Below are 24617 nucleotides of genomic sequence, written 5' to 3' on the forward strand. Positions count from 1 at the left end.
ACCTGTCAAGGACCAACTATGTGTCAGGCATTGTTCTTGGCACTAGATAGAATCATGATCAAGTCCATTGATAATATCAGAATCTGACCACACCTTACTATCATACCTCATTTGGAAACTTGCAGTAGCCTCCTAAACTGTCTCCCTGATTCTACTCTTGGTTCCCTGCAATCTATTTTCCACATTGCAGCTAGGGTGATTAAAACAAACAAACAAAAAACAACACTCAAATCATATCACATAATTGTCCAGGTTGTCATAGCTCAACAGCTTCCTATCATAATCAAATAAAAACCAAACTCTTTATATTGATCCATGTCCCAACATGATCTGTTCCCTCCTACCTCTGACTCCTCTCCTACCAGTGTCTCCCTTGTTCACAACATTCCATTCACACTGGTTACCTTCCTCCTTGAATATGATAAGTATTTATTTTCTCACCTCAGGGCCTTTGCCCTTGCTGTTTGTTTCCTTTCCCACAGAAACTTTTTCACTGATTTTCATTCACTCACATGATTCAAATTTCACCTCACCCTGTAATCTCCAGCTCCAAAGTTTTCCCATATTATCAAGTATTTGGTGCTCTTAAAGCACTTTAGATTTATAACACATTATGAAAACAGTAGCTAAAAATGATTCATTAGTTTGACATAACTTTTCCCAGTCAACCTATGTGGACACTTTTCGTTCTAAATGTTTACTTAGCATGTATTTTATAATCCACGCTAGAATTTTGCTAGATTTTGACATCAGGTTTTGTTATTAGAGTTGGTGTCTTGGTTTTTGGCTTCATTGTGAGAAAGAATTCAAGGTCAAGCCACAAATGAATCAGGCAAGTGGAGAATTTAATGGGGGCAAGAAAACAGAAGTACTCCTGAGTTAAGGCAGGCATTTTCAAGGGAGAGAAATGAGAAATTCTGGTCTGGGGTCCCCTATTTTAGGGGAATACAGGACTCCAGGGTCTGTGCTGACTGGCATATTTGAAACTAAGCAAAGGAAATCTGTTGGGTGGTTTGATTTGTTCTACCGGGTATATTGGCTGATGGCTATTGGCCTCTGGGCCACTAGATGTGAGGTAACCTGTAAGTGGGTGGGGGAAAGGGGTACCCATCTAGCCCTCTCCTTCTTTCCACCATATAATGATGCTGCTGGCTGCCTTCTGAAAACTCACCCCTTGGGTATGTGAGCTTGTAAGCTGCCCCTTTCTAACTTGCTTGTGTGAGTCAGCAGGCTGATGTAAGTTAGCAGGCCATTGCCTTAGCCTGTGTATGTTAGCAGGTCATTGCCTCAGTTTCTATTTGTGTAACTTACTAGGGTTTTTGCCCCCTACCTCCTTAAGTCCCTATTCTATGCTGCCTCAGTTAACCAGTTACACATTTTACCATTCTCCCTGTTCTGACTGGTCAATTGAGATATCTGCTTCTCTATAGTTGTCAGACAATTCTTTAATTAATCATGATTTCTCCAAAATTAAGTATCAGGATCCTAAGCTCTTAATTGAAAATTTATTCATCACACTCTAATGAATAAATTTTAAGCCTGATTTCATTTAGAGTGGTCCCATTACTCTTACATTTTCTCATTTACATTTAGTTTTATTGAGTGAACTTAAAAAGAAGGTAGTCAGATAGACTCAGAACAAGGTTTACTTTCCAGAGGCTTTGAAATTCAACAATATTCTTTGGAGTTTTTAAGCTAGCCTCACTGGTTTGACCTTCCTGGAGATTGCCTTTTGTTCTTAGGTTATATGATTACTATTGTTAGAAAAGGTCTAAAGTGTTGTATTTTTGGTTGTGCTATTTTGTGACATTGTGTATTCCATTTTATTTCAGAGCATTCTAGAGTTCCAAATTATAATAGTAGAATTAGAGTTAAAATGCTTTACCTTATCCACATGTGTATATACATATATATAAACTTGGTACTTCCCTCTTCTTTAACAAATCAGTGTGTTGGAATTGTGGAAGCTTGCTTTTCATAGTTGAGCTTAAGTTGGACTGTTGTTTACTTCTGTGATGCAGACATACTTCATGATGTCAACCAATTCCCAGATTTTGCATCTTTATCTTCATTGGAGCAAATTGGTGCTACCATGGAGGCCACAGTTGCTGAGAGGATTTCCCATTTTATTATGGTTATTGTTTTTTTATAATAATTGTTCTAAATTCTCTGAGTTAGCAAATTGTTTATCTACACATTCAACAAATATTTACTGAATACCTAGGTCAAGGTGTAGCTAAATGCTGGAAGCACAGATATAAATATAATCACACTGATAAAAGGTTTAGAAATAGTATTGATAAGAGAAGCAGTAAAACAAGCTGTTGTAGTAAAATCAGCAGGTTATTCTCAGAAATTCTTGACCAATTATCATTGGTGGCCCAATGATAATTAACTTGCATTTATGGAGATTACTTTTATAGGAAAAATTCCTGTGTCATTCTAGAGTGGGTATTAATTCATTAGAATATAATGTGAGGCATTTTTCTTTCTATGAGGGAGGGGAATTTGGTCCTTGTGCTCTCAAAATACCATCTTAATGTATAGACATTACCTCATTTGTTCCGTAGAACAGTCAAATAAATTAGGGGTCATTATTACCCCAATTTTATAGATATGGAATCTGAGACCAATAGAAATTAAGTTGTTTGTGTTTGGCCAGATGGCCCTAAGCATTATACGGTAGTTCCTCATAATAAAGTTGAAGCTAAACTTTGCCTTTCCATTTTAATCTTCAAACATTACACCATCCTCACCAAGCAGTAGAACTATCGCTTCACTGACTAGATCATATACTAAACGTATTTTTAATAGTATTTCCCTTTAGCATGCAAACATCATCTGTTCAGACCTTTTGCCTCCCTACCATTGGTTTATTCCAGCCATACTTACATTACCTTTATTCCATTATTTTGTGCTATATATTCCCAAAAATCAGAGTCTGAAATGGGGACTTTTGTGCAGTAGTTTATTTTGAGAAATGATCCCACAGACCAAGAGTAGAGAGCCAGGAGGTTTGCATCCAGAAAGTAGGGAAGACTAATCCAAAAATCAGGTTACAACTGATGGGTGGGGTCAGTGATGTGGGCCACTATGCTCAATCCTGCTAAGATTCTTTTAGGATCCATGTGGAAGGCACTTCAGAATTGTCTTCCTAAAGATCAGAAGAGGGAGCTATTGATCCACTGGATTCTAATCTCTGCAGGTCAATGGCTGCTCCATTACCCCCTCTCATTTGTTTGCAAATACATCAAAATGGCTGAAATGAAGCCCGGAAGCATAAAGTTAGAGGCAGGTACATAGAGAAGCTGAGGTGAATTGTTATTTTGTTATAGCTGGATTCCACAGGAAAGGCTGGAATAAAATAGTAGGCTGAAGGAGTATGGGGCTGAACACAAGAGGCCCCTAATAATCTTTTGTCTTCACACAAAATCTGACCTCATCTGAGTTTTTCCTATATAATCATACTGACCTCTTCAAATATTTATAAATTGTTATCTTTTCCATAAATGTTATGATAGAAATACTACTTATTTTGAACAGGCTTATCCTCCTGGAGACATCTTCCTGATGGGCCTCTTGCCAATGTCATTACTTTGTAACAGGTACAGATTCCGGGCTTACGAATAGAGCTCAGTTAGAAGGCAGAGGAAACTAGAAATAAGCCATGACCTGGGTGTTTTACTCGTGATTAGAGTGTTTGTGACTTCACTTATCTGGAGGTGGAAAGTTACAGTTAGCACCTACAGTTCTATGTGGCTCTCCTATCTCAATCAGAAAATCCCCACATCTCTTCATACTATATTTTTTGTTGGTTGGTTTTATATTAATGGCAAAGTATATAAATTTATAATCTGAGATGTAGCAACACCCAAACTTTCATAACTCACTATGTATTGTATTCAGTTTCTTAATTCCTTCATCCAGTATTGCTATTTAATTGACAAATCCTGACTGTGTTTGCCTTATCAGCTCTTCATTGAAATGTCACTGTCACTTTTTCTACTGTCAGAAATCAATTGATTATTTCCTCTACCTTGGACTGTTAATTCAGATTAGCTCTGTTTTGAATTTTATTTTTGCTTTTTTCATTTTATCAAAACACTTTTGGTCATGGATCCTTATTTCCTAATTGTGATAGATATCTGCACATTTGGGCTGCTAGGGATTCTTCCTCCATTCTTCTGTTAACCACATACCTATTCCTTTAGTGAAATAAATGTTTTTCCCTCTCTCCACTCATTTATTTCTCTAGGGGGCTAACAATCATGGACTCCCAATCGCCTGGCTAAAAGGACAAGCATATGACCAATCTAGTATCAAAAATAACATCCTATCTCCAGGACAAAATATTGGTGCCAGGAATAGGCACATGACCCAAGTCAGACTATTCTGATCCTTCCCTGTCCTTCCCCCACTTCAACTGGAAATACCAGTGCCCTCATTTTCTTCTCAATGATAACAAAAGACCTGGTAGAAATAAGGAAATGTGTACAAAGAATTAAAGATGAGAAAGAATGAGATAAATTGATTTATCTCTGCTTCTAATTAGGGGGATTTATTGGCTCCCAAAATCAAGGGTAAGTGTACAATCAGAAAATCCCACTTTTCCAATAAATTAGCTTACGCTGACTTTCTGTTATTTTCATACAGGGTAATGACTAGTTCACTAAACTTGTCTATCATTCAGATAATGAAAATAAGCGTCAAAGATCTCTAAAACTTCCAGTAACCATACCACAAACATTTACTAATCACTGTTGAGAAGCTTCAAGCTCTGGCCTTCCCTATGAATAAAAACTTATTTCATTTAAGGACATCCTAAGCATGGGAAAATGAGAAAATGCTTTGATTCAAAATGCCTAGGGTCATCCGGACATATAGAAAGTGACTGATGCTTCTTTGGCAACATTTGTTCTCTAATCCCCCAGAGACCACCTGTCTTCATCTGTCTCCCCAGAAATTCTTCTTAACAATAAAGGAGACTTCTATTTCATTTCCACTTCTGGTCTGGAAACAGCTTCTGTCATGTCTCCTTTTCCAGAGAGAGTATTCATATTCTTCTTTCCTTAGCCTCATCTTAATGGCAGAAATGCTTCAGGGAAAACCCAAATTACTGAGAAGGGGTCATCCATAATAATGAATATCTTTTATCAGTGGGATTAATATAAAGTGTCATGTGATTATTTCAATAAATAATAAAAAGTTTTTGATGCTGAGTAATCCCTTCTGAATAAAAAGAAAAGAAATATGTAGAAATCTTAGAATAGCAGGCTACTAGAATTTTTTAACGCAACAGTCAACATTATACTTAATGGCAAAACATTATAGTTGTTCCAATTAAAATAATGAACAAGACAAAGCCATCATTATTTTTAATGTTGTCTGGAAGTTCTGTCCAAAGCAGTAAAACATAAGACAAAAATAAGAGCTATAACTATTGTAAGTAAGACAAAACTAGCATTTTATTTGTAGATGGTAGAACTGTATGTAAGGAAATGAACAAAAATTGAAAGATAGTTTCTTAGGTTGGATTAATCTTGAGAGCAGTGGTTGTATCTTAGATTAATATACATAATCAAATATTTTACTGTAACTTAAATGCAGAACTTGAAATAAAAAAGTATACTTCTATCAAAATTATAATGGCCTTAAACACATAAATCAATCTGCCTTTCACACACACTGCCTAGGAATATCACTGTGTAAATCTATATAAAGAATGTCCATATTATTCAGGATAGGCTGGGTTATCTATGGTGACAAATACTTACCATAATAACTCTGATTTCTTTCTCCTTCATGTCTGTGGTCAGTTGTCAGGAGACTCTGTTCTTTATGGAGCTTATTTAGGAACCTGGGTTTTCTCAGTCTTTGTATCTGTGGCAAGGGAAAAAGAAGAAGGAAAATTATTCAACAGAGTTCAGTGTCACTTCTGCTTATATTTCATTGGCCAAAAAAGGCTCATGCCATGTCTAACTTCAAAATGATGAGGTGATACAATCCCCCCGTATCCAGAAGAAAAGACCTCCAGATTTTAGTGAACCATGGTAACACTAACCACAAACTGAAAAATACAGTGGTTGATTGAATTATCCCATTTAGAGATTATGAATTCAGACTCCAATAACAGTGCCTGGGTTCAAATCCTTACTCTGACAATTACTGATAAATGTCTTTGGGCTATCTTTCCTCCTTATCTGAATGGCATTCCTATTACCAAATCCAATAGTGTGTTCCTAATTGGATTGTCTTAAAATTTTATGCAATTATTTAAACACTTATTTAGAAACCATCATGTACCAAGAACTGTTCTGGGTGCTTGAATGTGTCAGTGAACTAAACAAAGAACTATGCCTTTGGAGAACATGCATTCTAGAGAGGGAAATAGAAGATAAGTCATGGAAAAAATAATAGTAAATTATAAAGCATGCAAGACACATTTTAGGACCCTAATGACTTTGGCTTTACTGTGAGTGGGTGGAGAGTCATAAAAGATACTTCCCACAGAAGTGACATTATTTGAGTCAGTTATTAAAATTATCTCCTTGGTTACCATCCTATGAATAGACTCTGGTGGAGCAAGGAGACCCTAGGAAGACTACTGCAACAATACAGGTAAGAGATGGATTGGACCAATATGACATGGATCAAACACCTAGCACAAACTATGTTACATTCTGGATATATTTTGAAAGGAGATCTAACAATATTTGCTAATAGATTACATGTATGGTGTGAGACCAAGAGAAGAGTCAATTGTGACTGCAAGGTTTTAAAATCAAGCCATTAACCAAGATGACAAAGACAGTAGTGGAGTCCAGTTTTGGACCTGTCAAGTTTGAAATTGCTATTATGTGTCCAAGAGATGCTGAGTAGGAAGGCAAGATATTTAATAGAGTTCAGGAGGGCACTCATAACTGGAAGCACAAATGTGAATATTCCCATAGATATTGCATTTAAAGTCAGAAGTAGATCAAATCACTGAGGAAGTGAATATGTTTGGATGTAAATGAGTAGTAAATGGGGATAGCTTAGACTAGTGATATTTAGTAAGGCCCAAATAAAGATTAGCTATTGTTACGTTCCTTGAAAACACCATTCAATGTTTCAAGATTCTTAGTTGTTACTAAATTTATTATCATCTTGATAACATCAAATTCCAAATTACTTTGGAATGAGAAAATATTACAAGTTTTAAGTAATTTTAAGTAAATTTTACTTTGGTCTAGAGAAGTATATTCTATGCATATAAGCAATAGAGAAACAAAATATTGAAACATGTGGCTACAGAACTTTAAAGCTATTGTCTATCACAAACATCATCATCACAAAAAGCAAACAGCCACTTTTGATGTGTATTTGAAATAACATGGCCAAGGGTAAATGGCATTAATATATTAAAACATTACAAACCATAAAGTCAAAAGGCTAATATCATAATAGAAAATTGGAAAAGACATAACCAGGTCATTCTTAGATATAGAAATGCACATAAGGAAGCAGATTTGGCTCAATGGATAGGGCATCCACTTACCACATGGGAGGTCCAAGGTTCAAACCCAGGACCTCCTGTCCCATATGATGAGCTGGCTCACGCACAGTGTTGATGCACCTTTGAGTGCTGTGCCATGCAGGGGTGTCCCCCATGTAGAAGAGCCCCGCACGCAAGGAGTGGGCCCTGTAAGGAGAGCTGCTCAGTGTGAAAAAAGTGCAGCCTGCCCAGGAATGTCACCGCACACACGGAGAGCTGACAAAGCAAGATGATGCACCCAAAGAGACACAGATTCCGGGTGCCATTGACAAGAATACAAGTGGACACAGAAGAACACACAGAAAATGGACACAGAGAGCAGACAACTGGGAGGGGGAGGGGAAGAAGAGAGAAATAAATAAAAATAAATAAATCTTTAAAAAAAGAAAGAAAAAGAAATGCATATGCCTCTTCTAAGTTAAAATATTAAAACTTCCTAGTAAACAAAGAAATGCAAATTTCAAGAATTATAAAGAATTTTAAAAATATTGAATGTTTATAAATGTGGAGTGAGAAAATATGCTCTTTCATTCCCAGAAAAAATTATTCATAAAACCTCTCAAGAAAGCAATTTGGCAACAAAAATCAAGAGATCTAAAAGACACATATGCTTTAGTAACTAATTATACGTTTTGGAATTCATCCTAAGAATATATAAAAAATGTAAACAATATTTCTATGCTAAAGGATTTTTACTTCAGTGTAATTTATAATAGTACACAGATGAAAAATAATGTAAACCTTAAACAATTGTTTAAATATATACTGAATTGCTTAAATATATAATGATCAACACGAACAATATTATAATAGCAGCCTTAGGAACTGATAATGAAATGAAATGCTCTTCATGTGACATTAAGTGAAAGAGAAGCACATAAAATTTAAATACATTACAATCTATTACTATACATAAATATAATATTTACCTATGAATCTATTTAATTCATATTATATATAACATGCTTATTGCGATTATAGCTTCTTTATGCATTTTAAAAGTTACTACATATGGTCAGTCCAGAGATTCAGATCCCCTGGGTATATATTAAACCCCAGCACCAACTACAATTCTGGTAAAGTAACAAGAAAGGCTTGTGAAAAGAGATCACATCTGAGTCCAGCTCCATCACACAGAAACACAAACTCCAAGGCCAACTGACATGGCACTGAACTCCATCTGCTGTGACCACAGAACCTGTGGGTCTGTGTAGCCCTCAGAAGAACCAATACCAGGGGTTTTATTTACTTTATCTGTCTCTGGGACTCTGCTCAGGTGTGCATAAGGGCGACCCCTCTGATAACCTCCCGGCTCTTTTTTGGAGACTCATAGCCATATTAAACTCATTTGTCCTTTCCATTTCCCCCTTGATTCAGGTCAAAAAGCATTTTTAACTCCTGTTATTATATGTAGACTGAGACATTCTGCTGGTCCGAGTTGAATCTTTTATTCAAGGTCCTTTTCTAGTCACATCATCAGCTGGTACTTGTTAGTAATCTCTCAGTGCCAGGGAGGCTCATCCTTGGGTCATGTCCCACGCTGGGGGGAAGGCAACGCATTTACATGCTGATTTGGCTTCGAGACTGGCCACATTTGAGCAACACGGAGGCTCTCAGGTGGTAACTCTTAGGCACACTGCAGCCTCAACAGACTTCAACACCTACACTCTGGTTTATTGGACTTACCCCACTCAGCTAACATTGAGTTGAAGAAGGTCAACCACCACACCATGGAGCCAAGAGTGCCTACAACTGAAAGCAGGAGGATTGCATCCAGCATCCATGTGGAATCTAAGCCTCCTCTTGATATAGATGTGGAATGAAAACAACCAATCCAAGGTCCACAGGATGGAGGAATAGAATATGGATTAGAGTGGACTTACTGATATTCTATTCATGAACTATTGTGATTAGTAATCAAAGAAAATGTGGCATTGGTGTGGAGAAAGTGGCCATGGTGGCTTCTGGGTGTGGGGAATGGAAGGAAGAGATGAGATGTGGAAATGTTTTCGGGACTTGGAGCTGTCCTGGGTGGTGCTGCAGGGACAATTACCGGACATCTTATGTCCTCCCATGGCCCACTGGATGGAACATGGGAGAGTGTGGGCTATGATATGGACCATTGACCATGAGGTGCAACGATACTCAGAGATGTATTCACCAAATGCAATGAATGTCTCATGGTGATGGAGGAGAATGTTGCTATGGGGGAAGGAGTAGGGTGGGAGGGGGGAGGGTATATGGGGACCTCATATTTTTTCAACGTAATATTAATAAAATGAAGACAAAAAAAATAAAACTTACTACAATGCACATGTATTAATTTCATAATCAAATATATAAGAAGCATCTATATAATTAAAACTATTTCTTTGCATGTGTGTGTGTATACAGTTTCTGAAGTATATGAATATTTGAAATTACAGAAGATGGTTTCTAATTTGCTGAAAATTCAATGTCATGAAGGAATTTATAGGTATTTCATTCTCCATAATTGTTCAAACCTTTTTTTGTCCTCCCACCTTAGATGGCTCCCAAGTCTGTTTGCTTATTGTTTTTGCTCCTTGTCTGCTCATTGTCTGCCCACTGTCTGTTTGTTTCTTTTTTAGGAGGCACTGGAACCCAACCCGGAACCTCCCAGGTGGGAAGCAGGTGCCCAACTGCCTGAGTCACATCTGCTTCCAATTTTAATTTTTTATTAACCCACATATATTCAACTCCCTAACTTCCATTTCCACATAGGTGGCTTAGAACTCCACACCACTGATAACGTCAAAGTTATATTGAACAATCATCATCCCCTAAATATGCAAGTTAATGTCATTCAGTCATTTGTATGTATCATTTCCTCTCTGTTTGGAATGTCAAATAATGTACAGGGAAACCCAGGGTAGCTTATATTTTTATTTGCTAAATATGACATTTTTACAGTTCCCTGTTTTTCCCCCTCCTTATCTTTTTCCACATATGAACCCTTCCTTACATTATTTTCTTTTCACTTTTTTATTGAAGTTTATCATTCATACATGAACATCCATAAAAGTAAGTGTATAGAATAAGTTGTGAACTTAAAAAGCAAACATGCATATCATCATACAGAGTTCCCATATATTATCCCACCACCAACACCTTATGTTTTAAGACCCAAGGAAGATTAAATCCTTCTTTGCATTCTCACAACCCACATATAAAATTTCTTCTGGGATTTTATTACTTCTTGAATATGCTCTCTTTCAGCATTTGCATTATTTGTTAGTGGTTTTCATCTTTACCTCCTCAAAAATGCTGTATTTGAATTAAAAGATTATATTCAATTCATCTTCAAATTCTAAAAAGATAATGGATTATCTATTACCTCCTGAATGTGGATGCTTGTTAGTTAGAAGTTGGAGGCAGCATATTGTGGTAGATTAAAAACCTGACCTCTGACATCTGACTGTCTGTGTATGAATCTTAGCTCCAAGACTTTTCCATTTGTATAATTTTAGCTGTTTTTAATCTCTGTGGGCCACAACTTCTTCATATGAAAAACAAGGATAAAATAGTACCTACAAATTAGACAGGGTTCCCTGGCAAAATATATATAAAAATTAAGAGGTTTATTATAGGAATTGACTCTTCTGACATGAAAATTGGCAAGTCCATTTCTGTAGACCAGGCCTCAAGTTGGAAACACTGATGAAGTTGATATTGAATTCCCCAAGACAAGAGGGCTGACTGAAGTAGAGATTTCTTCTTTCATACTTCTAAAATCTTCAGTTCACACCTTTAAGGTCCCGCAAGTGTTTAGATAAGAAGACTCCTCTCATTGCTGAAGGCAGTCTCTTTTGTTGATAGCAGACATAATCAATTAACTGACTAGTGGTTTAAATTCATCCATGAACTATCCTTACAGTAATATTTAGATTTAGTGCTTGCTTGGTCAAAAAACTGGACTTCCTAATCTAGCCAAATAGACTGTCACAACCTACTTCTTGAATGCAGTGTTAGATTAAATTAGTTAAGGTGTATAAAGCACTTATGTTAGTACTACTTCTTGGAATGGACATCTAGGTTTTGTAGCCCACCATTCATTCATCATGGACCTTGAAAGAGACCTTAATTTTCCTTTGGAAAATACCCTCCAAAGTTATTCACCTGCTTTAGTGGAATTAAGTCCATGCCTGAGTCTCAGGGTAAACATACATTTTAGGACTTCCGATTATATCATGTTCTGTCACATAGCCATGATGATGAGTTCAGAGGGGCATGTGACCTAATCATATGAAACAGATGCAATGAACTAACAGAGAATCACCTTGTATTTTTTTGATTGGACATAAGGGAAATAGTTGGAACTGCTGGCAGCCATGACATCACCATACAAATTTGTGAATGAAATAAACTTCGATGTATAATGGATTTGAGAGTTAGAGAGCAGGCAGTGATAATGTCGTTGAAGCCCTTGCATTAAGCCAGACTTTATGATTTAGGCAACTCTGGAATTTTCAGTTTTCTCTCTCTCGGGAGAAAACTGCTTGTGAGAATTGCATGTTCACCTGCTCTTTCCATGCCAATTTTCACTGAACTCTATCAGAGTCAAATTTTCCTCCATTGTGGGGAGGCCCATTCTTGACCAGTTGTGCTTACATCTGGTGAGTAAGCCTACTTATTGCTGGTAATCAGCACATCAGTTAGTTCTCTCAGCAAGCCACATTCTCTAATTTAGCCTTCAACAGAGTAATGTATTTAGGCTCCAACTGTTATCTGCTTTAGCTCTCAATTTGTTCAGAATCTGGGTTGGGAAGCAATATTATATTTAAGGAGACCCTGGGAGACCATAATAGATTATTTTGCCAAGGATATTCTATTAATAAATAGGACCCTATGCCTTGTATAGATATGTATATGTACGCATGTCTGTATTTGTATGAATGTGCTTACGTAGTTTTTCCAGGAACTCAAACACATTTTCATTTCTTCTTGAGGACTTCTTTTTAACCTAAGAAGATTTGTTATGCATTGATTGTATCAGTTCTTAAATATGACAAATGTGGTTTATCTATTTTTAGTATTTTAATTTCCTGTTCTTACCGGTGAAGTAGATTGTAAAACTGGCCACAATACTCCACCTTCCTTTATCCATGCCTCTCTCAGTGACTTTTCAGGGCCTCCAAACTCTTGAATCTAGACTGAACTCAGGACTTACTATTCCTAATGGAATGCAGAAGTAATATTTTGCCATTTGCAAGCCTAGAATTCAAGAAGTTTCACTCAATCTTTTGGAATCCTACACAAATGCCTTGTGAACAAGACCAAATTAGCCTACTGAATGATTAGAGAAATGTGTCCCAGTTTTCTCTGTTGTCCCAGAAGGAAAGCAACCTAGCTGAATAGTGGTTGATACAAGAATGAGCCTGGCTAAGACCAGAAGAACCCTCTTCTTCAGTTGATAACAAATTACTGGTCTACAAATTTGAGAGCTAAATAAATGCATATTGACGTTTAGGCATTAAGTCTTGGAGTGTTTTGTTAAGTAGCACTAACTAACTGATACACTGGAGTAGATGATATCTAGGCAATAAAATCCACAAAGTTATATTAAGAAATTTAAGGTAATGATTACTTATATAGCTCTTTGCTATTTTGAAACTTTTATATATATATGTGTGTACATACATACATATAAAAGCATATGTATATATGCACATTTAAAACTCACATCAAAAAAGAAAACATGGCTTCTATATGCTTTTATGAAATTTAAAAAGATTATAATAGAAATATTTGGAAGTCCAGATTTATTTATTCCATATTTTATAGACAAGTAAATTGAAGTTCCAAAGTTTAAGTGACTTTTCTAAAGACCAATGTGTATTAATTGACAAAATTGAAACTATAACTCAAATGTTATAAGTGATAGGCCAGAACTTGTTTTGTTATTACACCAAGTGCTTTATTTAGAAAATAATTACTGAGGTTCAATTTTAAAATTTTCAATAAATGTTTTCATATTTCTACCTTATAGCTACTTTAGTTCTTATTTATTTTGAAAGAACAGGTGAAATTAATTTTAACCAGAAGCAAATTCCAAAAGTCAATAATATTAAAACAACTCTTCAGTATCTTCAGTTATTGTATAATACTGCTTTTTTATGTTGGATTTCTGAATTGTTCATCGCTTTCAAAGGTCATAACGTTTGTATCAATAGCAATGTCAAGAACATAATGGAAGAATTTAATCAATGTGTTCCTTTCAATTTATTTAGAATATGAATTAAAACTGACACATTTCTTAACAATGTATCTTAAATAATTAATATAATTTGATATTTGAGTTATTGGGCCTTGAAAAGTAGGATCTACTTAGTTACCTTAGAATTTAAATTTAAAAAATTGACTATTGAAATTGGATATTTAATATGCAATTCCGTGTGCAATTATATAATTCGATTTGAGTGGGGGAAATGGAAAGTGCATAGAATATATGCTTTTCTGTCTAGTTCTAGATTTGAAAGACTATCCCCTTTTAAGCCTGACCTTCCCACTTCAATTTTAAAGGACTTAAATCTTCCCTTTTTCCTTCTTTAAGCATACTTATAATAGTAAAAACTGAAGGCATGAAATGTAAAATTACAGAGATAAAAATTATCCTAAGTATCTTCTTTGGGAGTTGTCTGAGAAAAAAATTGTGTGTTTTAATAAATTTGTTAAATGAAGTGTACACTCTAGCAATCCTAAGATTCACAATGAAGATTAGTATGTTAAAGACATAAAGACACTGATGAACTTTGTAATAAATAAATCTACTTAACTTTTCTTAACCAGAAAATTAACACATTTATTGCTTAACAGAATTTAAATTTTTTTTTATTCAGGTAACATATCTACAGTTTAAAATTTCCCCCTTTTAACCACAATTAAAGATATAATTCAGTGTTAATTATGTTCAAATTGTTGTGCTACCATCACCACAGGCATTACTAAAACTTTTCCATCACCTCAAATAGATGAATATTTTATTATGTGTCACCAATTTGACAACATTTAGATCCTGAATTTTATTTCAAAGTTAACTATTTGTAAATATATTTCATAAAGAGGAAAGACTTATTCTCTAGTTATTTTCTAATTTTAATGAATTTAAGAATGTCACAATCCTTTTATGCTACTTGAATTAATTAGAGCTAGATCATCATATTGACTAAATTAATTATCACAATGGTTGATGGGAAAATCATCCTTTTATGAGAGATGTGACTTCTAATACTAAATAAGCAGGTCGCATTTTCTCTAATAAACATTATAACAAATGCAGTTTCCCATAACAAGCATACCGTGTCCGTAATATTATAAGACCATCTGGAGATTAGACAAAAATCTATTAATTATAAGATTACAGAAATTAAATTAACTTTTATACTTCCTAGCAGGTAAGAGTTTTCCAGACTTCTCCTTATCTATCAATTAATTACTTATCAATTTAGACCTTAAGCCACCTGTTTGAAAAGATTTCCATTCTTTCAATTTTCTTCATTAACTAACCAATTCAGCCTGATGACCTCATATTCAGTTTCTCTTTGTAGCCATGGCTAAATTACATAATATGAGGCATATACTATTTTAGTTTTTACCAATTCTTGTAAGAGTCCACCAAAATTTATTAAACGCTGTCATTGTCTCTGACATCCTGCCAGGTGCTGGGATATAATGTGAGGAAAATTGACACAGTCCGTGTCATTACATGGCCTACTATGCTATTCAGGGCATAGAAAAACTCAGTAGTTATGCAGTAAAGTAGGCTTACAACTGTAATAAGTGTTATGTAAAGAATGTATATGGGGAACATAAATTCCACAGCAGCAATGCTTCAATATGGGTTCATCAATTGTAACACAAGTACCATACTAACGAAGGATGTTGTTGATGTGGGAAGAGGGGGAGAGGTAGAGGGGCATATAGGAATCCCCTACACTTTTCATACAGCATTTATGTAATCCCAAGCTTTCAAAAAATATATAAATAAATAAATAACTTTAAAAAATAAAATAAGATAATATCTGAATCTTAAAAAAAGGAAAAAAGAATGTAAATGGCTATGAGGAAACTTGTAATGGAGGGTATTGTCCCAGTCAGGGAGATCAAGAAACATTTTCTCTAAGGAAACTAAGAGTGAGCTGAGATGTGAGGAAAGAAAGGGTGTTAAAAATAGGATGGGAAGTAGGAGGGATAGAGAAGTTCAGGTAGAGGGACTCAACAAGGGCCTCAGGCAAAGGGCAAAGGGAGTGAGGTAAATTGAAGCAACTCAAAGGAGGCCAATGAGGCTTTAGTTTGCCAGGCTACTATGACAAATACCACACAACAGCTGGATTTAAACAATGGAATTTATGGTGTCATGGTTTTAGAGGCTAGATGGGTTACTTCTTCCTGGGTTTGTCCATATTCTAGAGCTAGTTTCCTGGCAATCGTTGGGGTTTTGTGACTTCCTCTCTGCTTTCCACCGGCTGGCGATATCCTCTCCTTTCTGCTCCTTCAGGTTCCTGCTGACTTCCACCTTCTGCTGACTTCCACCATCTGGCTCCTCTGTGTGGCTTTCTCTTACCGTGTCAATATTGCTTCTGTTTACAGTGGGCTCCAGGGATGTGGTTTAAGGCACACCTCATTCAGTCAGGCCACACATTAAGTAAAAATAACATCTTCGAAAGGTCTGATATACATTGGGTTCATACCCAGAGGAACGCAGATTAAGATTAAGAGCATGTCAAATTGGGGCACAAAATCAGTCTACCAATATTGCAATTGCCTAAACATTAAGGAAAAACTCAGAAAAGCAGTTTCTTAAAAATAAGATTATGTATTTTTGACGTGTGGAGAATGCATATTTGGAAAAGCAAAATTTGCTTTGTTTCAGTATTTCCTGAGGAAAGCAGCTCGACAGAATTTGCCCCTCATAACTACCCTACGTCTACCCCATATATGGAAGAAATTCTTAGAATGGTCTGACTTAAAGACTGTGTAATGCTCCTGAAATTCATTTTGAGAGGTCTTGGGAGGAGGGCCTTCAAATAGGAAGTGGTCTCAGTGAGTTGAGATTCAAGGAGAGGTCTCAGTGACTGCCAAACAGGAGACACATGTAATAGTAAAACTATTAAAATAAAAAGTATAATATTTAGTGAAAATTTATACTGTGCTAAGTGCATTGCGTGGAAAGTGAATTAGTAACTTTCTCAAGGTCATGTGGCAAGGCTTGCCCCTTTAACTATTAGTGTAAACTGCTTAATACATGCCATATTTATGTAACTATGGCCAGGGAAAAGAAATGAGTGCTTCAATTATAATCAGTAAATTTGAAGGTAATGCAAAGTAAATCCGTGAATTGCAGAATGTATATTTTATATTTTTGCTTTTCATTTGGGTCATTCTATGCAATATTTTCCAGGATAATATCAAAATGGGAGAAGGGTATTACCCTGAGTAATCAGAAGTCAGCCAGTACATTAACAGTTGTACTTTATGTGATTAAATTTATTTCCAATTTATAAAATGGCTAAAGTATATTCATTTTCTTTAGTTCCACTAAAAACACAATGGGTCTCAAATGCTCTGTTTCCTAGGAAAGGTTGAGAAATGTTATTATAGGTCATCATTAGCTCTGTTTTGAGTAATGGATCTTTGAATCTCTGAAAAATATCAATGGGATATCTTCTGAGAAAAGTCTGTATGCATATTTAATTAATCTCTGTAGCAGTTTGATATGGTTCATGAATTCCAGAAATAGATATTGGATTATGTGGCCTAATTGAAGGCCTATTCATAATTTAATCATGCCCAGGTACAGACCAGTTTACTGTACCTGGGCATGATTAAATTATGATTAGGCCTTTTATTAGGCCACATCAGGGGGTGTTGAGTCCCTGCTTCTTGGTGGGTGGGAACTCACAGATAATATACATGGCAAAGGACAGAGTTGGAGTTTTGATGTTAGAGTTTTGATGTTGGAGTTTTGATGCTGGAGTCTTAAGCAGGAGCCCTGGGAAGTAAAGACAGAGGAGCTTGTTCTTGAGGAAAGAGAAAAGGCCCCAGGAACAGAAACAAGCTGTTTGCCTAATAGCCTACAGCTGGCCTTGTGGGGAAAACAGAGAAACTGAGCCCAGAGAGAAATGAACCCCAGAAAGTGAGGAATCCAGGAAGCCTGAACCCTGGCAGATGTCAGCAGATATCCATGCGGCAAAAGACTTTGGTGAAGGAAGTGATTTACACTTTATGGCCTGGTAACTGCAAGCTTCTACCCCAAATAAATAACCTTTATAAAACCAACCAATTTCTGGTATTTTGCATCAGCACCCCTTTGCCTGGTGCAAATCTCCTTTTACATAATTTTAGAACTTTCATAGAATTCCCTTCTAGGAATCCATAAACACTTTGTAGTTCCAAGCCCTCATTATCCCATTTGGCCATTTGATATTGAGTTATCAATTCCATAAGTTATTATGTATTTAAAATTGATTAATCAGAATTCAGCCATACATAATCCTCAAATGGCTTTGGTGGGGATGGGCATAAATAGGAGGTTAATCAAATGAAATCAGTTTGAGCTATACTGGACTCTAATTTAAGGGGCGAAGATCAGAAATGATTGAATATCTCCATTCCAACTAGGAAAAGGTCTATTCCTCCTCATTTATTTCCATTGGGTAGTACTATTGTCACGTTAATTTCCAGCATTATCTTTTATCTTGGGAGGGTAGTTTGGTAGCTAGAGTTAGAACATGTGCCTCTTCTATTTACTGTGCATTCCTGGATGAAGCTGAATGACAAGTACTGAAGGTAAGGGTAAGTTGTGTCTTTACACACAAAAAAATGTAAGTGCTTTGATGGTTGGTGCACACAATGGGTATATTGGGAATCAATTTCCTGATAACAACCACCTCTGAATTGAGGGCTAAGGTCACCTTGCACATTTTTTTCTTCTTTTTTACCTGACGAAATTATCGTTTCTTATTAAAGAATACTATTGGCACAATGATTAAAGTTGGAAGAAAGACATGATGAACAGAACAGGGACTAGAAAGGACATTGCACTTTATATATATGTAAAGAGATGTGAAATCTATAAACCTTTGTAAATCTGCATTTTATATTTTAGCTTGAGATGTGCTATTGTTTTCTCTAGTGAAGCAGACATCCTGAGATCAGCAAAGGATTCTGTACATGATTGGACTCAGTCCTTCATGCCTTATTCTAGGCTATTCTACAGGCATTTCAGAGAAAATGAGGTGGAAATAATGGCAAACTTTTGTTATACTTAGTTATTAGAACAGAGATATAACCATCAAGAAATGGGCTTGTTAAAAAAAAAAATCCTTGCCCCTGGGTCCCTAACTCCTTCTTGAACCTATGACTTCAATTTTAAATACTTTTAGCTAGAGGTAGTATGTGTCCATATAACTAGAAATCAGACTTAGAATCCTGACCCCAGAGAAATGGAAAGCCTTTGAATATCAAATATTATATATCTTCATTGGACTGGCATTTGCAAATTTACTCTTCATGGTTTCAGCTATTCAAAATTTCCCCTAAGAAACCATAACTTTTAGAATTTTATAATTTTGATATCACAAATTTTAATCATAGTAGTAGGAGGATACTACAGCATCCCAATTACAGAAGGATTTTTAGTACTTAACTCTAGTAATTAGGATCTAAGCATACTATCATTGTTTGCACAGGAAGAGTTCTGTTGCCAAAATATGAAAATTGATTCTAGTGAAAATAGAATTTTAGTGCTAACTGTGAAAGTTGTGATCTATATAATTAAAGGTAGTTAAAACCACTGTGGTAAATTGAATTGTATGTACAAACTTGATACATTCTTAATCCTAATCCACATTCCTGTTGATGTGAACCCACTGTAAATAGAGCCTCTTGAAGATGTTATTTTTACTTAAGGTGTGACCCAGCTGACTGCAGGTGGGCCTTAATGCAGATTACTGGATGTCATATAAAAAGAAAGTCACCAGGAAGATCCAGAAGCTGGGAATCAGCAAGAACCTGGAAGACGAAGTAAAGGGCACCACCATACGATGGGAAATCCAAGCAACACCAAGGATCACCTGCAATCAGCACCAGCACTACCATCTTTGGGAGACAGCAAATCTTTCTGATATCTAGATTTTGGAGTTCTCCTGACCTCAAAACTGTGAGCCAATAAATCCCAATTATTTAAACCAAACTGACTGTGTGGTGCTTGTGATAGCAGCTCTGGCAAACCAAGGGACCTATTTACCTTGCTGGAATAGTATATAAGTAATTTATACTTCAGAGCCACAGTGACTGGAAATTCTTTGGTCCCATGATTCTAATTCTTCTCCATTCCATTCTTATAGTCAGAGTCATCTACATCCTGTGAGTTAATAGCTGTCATTCTCTTTTAACCTACAAAGCCCAGTCAAAAATGCCATCTTTTCTGATAAATAGCCCCACCAAACATTTAACACCCACTTACCGCACCTTTACTATGTTCCAGGCAGAGTGCCCAGTACTCAAATCCAGAGAAAAGCAGTACCTCTACTTTCAAGGAGTTCATATCTTAATTGTAAAGAGCAGGGCAAAAAGCAGGTTATTGTAAAAAAAAAAGTGATGAATAAGGCATATACATGATGGGATTAGTGTGCAAAGGAGGGGCACTAAACTCACCCTAATAGAAAGCAATGTTTGAACTATGTCAGGAAGGCGAATAAGAACTGGCCAGGTGACAGAGGGGAAAAAAGAGACATTCCAAGAGTAAGAAACGACATGACAGAAGACCTGTGTGGAGTGAATTGCTACAATGGTGTGTTTTGGAAACACAGGGCACAACAGAAACTTTCAGCAAATGATCTCTTTATTACTTGCAGAGTGTAAAGAGTCCAGAGGAGCAAATAATCTCTTTGTCGCTTGCATAGCACAAAGAGTTCAAAAGAGCAGGGTAAGAAATCCCTTCATAACAAGGCTCCTGAGATGGCTCATACTGCTCCAAGTTGGGTAGGTAGATGGCAACTCCATATATCCAGCTTCACATCAAAGAAGAGAGACAAAACTATACTGTTTGAGTATGTTTTTTATCCACTTCAGGGGAAAGAGGCCCTGTCACTGAGAATTCCTGTTCAAGTAAGCATCTGGGGCTACTTGTTCCAGGTTTCCAGTTTTAAGGTTTGGCAGGACTTAATATCTCCTCTAGATTTTGGAACGCCACAGAATAGAAAAGCAGGTGGGAGTAATAATATTCCATTGTGTAAATGTACCCCATTTTGTTTATCTGTGGGCACCTGGGCATCGAAAGTAACTTCAATGTCCATGTTTCTACCAGAATTCTGTTTGTGATTAACTGCTTTGAAGAGACTGTTGGTAGAAGTATGGACATTAAAGGTACTTCTGGTGAGGCTTCAGAAGGAAATGAATGTTTTACTGGAAATAGGAAGAAAAGTGGTCCTTGTTATAAAGTGGCAGAGAACTTGGGAGAATTGTGTTCTGATGTTGAATTGTCACATCGAAATTGGAACTTGTAAACAATGAACTTGAATATTTAGCTGAGGAGATTTCTAAGCTAAGTGTGAAATGTGCAGACTATTTGTTGCAACTTATAGTCAAATGTAAGAGGAAAATAACATGCCTAGAATTAAACTTTTAAGCACAAAGAGACCAGAAATTAATTACTGAAAACTCTCAGCCTATCCAGATATTGTGCTAAGAAATTAGAGTCAGAAACAGTTCTATCAGGGATCTCCCTGAGTTTTCAAGAAGTGACTCCCCAGAAAACAGGGCTCCATGTGAGTATTTTACTGAAGAACATTTGCTAAAGACGTGTGGCTGTGGCTTAATATGTATCCAGTCAGTCATTTCACAGGAAATCGAGATGGGAAATACAGTTATCCAAGAGGACTTATGGAAAGTTCTATTGTCTGGTGATTTCAACCCCCTGAAACTGCATGCAAAACCTACAGGTTTTTTGCAAAATCTGTAAAAATAAGAGCAATGCCTGAAAGGGACAGAAAAGGAAAATGCTGAAAGAAGAATGATTTAAAAGACAGAACCATGGAAGCAAATTTCTGGACCAAAGGGATCTAGGGATAAGAGATATGGCCAATGCACATGTGTAGAAAGGGCAGGTTTGCCCCTGTTCTTGGAGGAGGCAGGCCATGTCTCACAAAACTTGAGGGTGGTAGAACCTGTGCTCTTGCATTCCTGGAGATCCTAGCTACCATGCTGAAGCTCAGAGAAGATGGCACCTGTGCTAATGTTTAGGACAGGCATGGCTACTGCACAAATACTTGGAAGGTATAGCAGTTTGATATTATTTATGAATTCAAAAAATGGTGTTGATTATGTTTGTAAACTGGTTTGGTTTTCTGGGCATGATACCCTGGATTGTATTAAACTCAAAAGTTCCATTTTTTTATTTGATTAAATCAAGATTAAGGCTTTGATTCAACCACATCAGTAGGGCATGACTCAGGGTTGAGTCTCTGTCCCCTTGGTGGGCTGGTAGACACAGACGTTCACTCAAGAAGACACACAGAAGATATGGAAAAGGAAAGAACTTGATCATTTCGGTTCTACCATGTGACCAAGAAGAGAAGGCCCAAACAACTAAAACCTCTGGCAGAGAGATGATCCCTATGCCAGCCTCTAGCTGAGATCAGAAGCAGCTAGGCCCATAGAGCCCTAATAGGAAGAAGGAAGGAGAGACCAGGCAGAGGTTACCCACCACCTTGCTTCCACAAGTGGCAACAGATTTTGGTGAGAACGTAACCTTGGGTTGGACTCTTTACAACCTTGCAACTGTAAGCTTCTATCCCAAATAAATAACCTTTGTAAAGTTAACAGATTTCTGGTACTTTGAATCAGCACCCCTTTCGTTGACTAACACAGAAAGAGTGGGGCTGCTTCTCCATCAGGCCTGTGGACAAAAACTCAAGCAACAAATGACTCTCATACTTTCAAATAAAGTGGACCTCTTTGGGACCCTGACTCCTGTTTTCTATCTAATTTCTACTTGGGAATGTTTATCCTATACCTTATCATTTTATATTAGAAGTCCCTAGCTTTTTTCCTAGATTTCACTAGTACATTGGAGAGGAATTTTATACCAGGATGAACCACTCCCATAATGATTTTGATGAGACTTTGTACTTAGCATTATTCTAAAATGGTTTAATGCTTTTGGCATATTGTGATGGAATGAATGCATTTTGCATGTGGGAAGAACATATCTTTTTGGAGACCATAGTGCAAATTGTGGTGGTTTACAGTTCTATACCCTAGAAAAACATATTTTTAATCTTAATCTATTCCTTTGGGACCTTTAATGAGGTTACTTCAGTTAAGGAATAGCACAATTGAACCAGGATAGTTTTTATTACTATAGGCCTTATGGAGAAGGCCACAGAGAAAAGCCATGAGAGACAATAGAAACTGGAAGTCAATGGAATCTGGAGAAAGAAGACATCACCATGTGCACTATCATGTGACAGAAAACCCAGGAACCCCAAAGATTAACAGCCAGCCAGTAGATACTGACCCCATGAGGAAGCAAGCCTACTAGCCTCTGAAACCCTGAGTGAATAAATTCCCATTCCTTTATTGTCTCATTTGATGATCTTTGCTTTAGCAACCAAGAATAGTAGGTGCCATGATAGCAAGAAATTTAGATTCATAGAGAATATATTTGTGTACCAACAACTGGTGCAGAATGCCCAATGTGCCAAACAGTCACATAAGGTGTAATACCTAGATGAGACTTTCAAGACAACTGTAACTGAGATTAAAGGTATAACTCACAGGTTTGTTCTCTTTCTCCTCATAATGTCTTTATACTTATCGTAGGATATGGATTATTATGATGACAAGAAGGACTAAAATTAAAGTTCATTGCAAATTAATGGACTAGGTGAAAGATCATTTAATATTTTCATGTGCCTTGTTCAAATGTGCTCCTTTGGGTTAATTTTGAGACCTGGCACTATCTGCTCTGTTGATTAAGACAAGCATTGTGATGTCAACAACTGATAAAACTGATAAAAGAATTGATAGTCTTAGCCTAGTCGCCAAGATGAATCATGCCTGGGTGCTTTATATCAGTGATTCTTAACCTTTTTTGTTTCATGGACCCCTTTGCAAGACAGGTGAAAACCACAGACCCCCTAAGTCCACGCTATACTTTGTATTATTTAATAAATATATCCACACCAACTTGTCTCCACAAGAATAATTTTTTTTAAAATTTCAATTCAGGATCACAGATCCATGGTTATATTTATATTTATATGGTCCTGCAATCTCTCTACCTTGAATCTTTGGAGGACCTTACATAAGTAATTGACACTTTTTGGCTTCTGTTTCCAATTTTGGTATTTATTAGTCTTCAAAGTATCATGAGATCTGTCCTGGTTTGAGTCTTTTGTGAACCCCAGAAAATTAGGTTCTCAAAAAAATCCATTCCTGTAAGCGTAAGCCTATTGTGTGTAGTAACTTTTAGTTAGATTCAGTTAAGGGACCTTTCTGATTAGATCACTTTTAATTAGATTGCTTAAATTAAGGGCCCTTTGATTAGATTGTGGGACCCATGGTGGGTCCTAATCCTCTCCCTGGAGTCTTATGTGAACTGAGAACTGAATGCAGAAACACACACTGTTAACAAGAACTGCCATTTTTGCCCTACAACATGAGAGAGGACTCTAGGATTGCCTACAGCTGCAGAAAAACAGAGAAAACTTGAGAGTTTGAAAGTCCAGAGGCTGTAATCAGCAGAACAGCTGGAAGCTAAAGAGAGGAGGCCTGGGACCAGATGAGCCATATGACTGATTGCCCACAGCAGAGCTTGGGGAGAAAATGAACCTGGAGGAGGAGGCAGAATCCAGCAGCCATTTTGCCTTGCTACATGGCAGATCCAGGATGCTAGCAGCCAACTTTTGGTGAGACAACAGCTCTGATGACACCTTGATTTGGACATTTTCACAACCTCAGACCTGTAAGATTTTACCATAATGAATTCCCATTTCTAAAGCTAACTCATTTCTGGTATTTTTGGATTGGCATCCTTTAGCAAACTAAAAGAAGATCCCAT

The sequence above is a fragment of the Dasypus novemcinctus genome, chromosome 10 (genome assembly GCF_030445035.2).
Source record: "Dasypus novemcinctus isolate mDasNov1 chromosome 10, mDasNov1.1.hap2, whole genome shotgun sequence".
In the NCBI taxonomy this organism is placed as follows: Eukaryota; Metazoa; Chordata; class Mammalia; order Cingulata; family Dasypodidae; genus Dasypus; species Dasypus novemcinctus.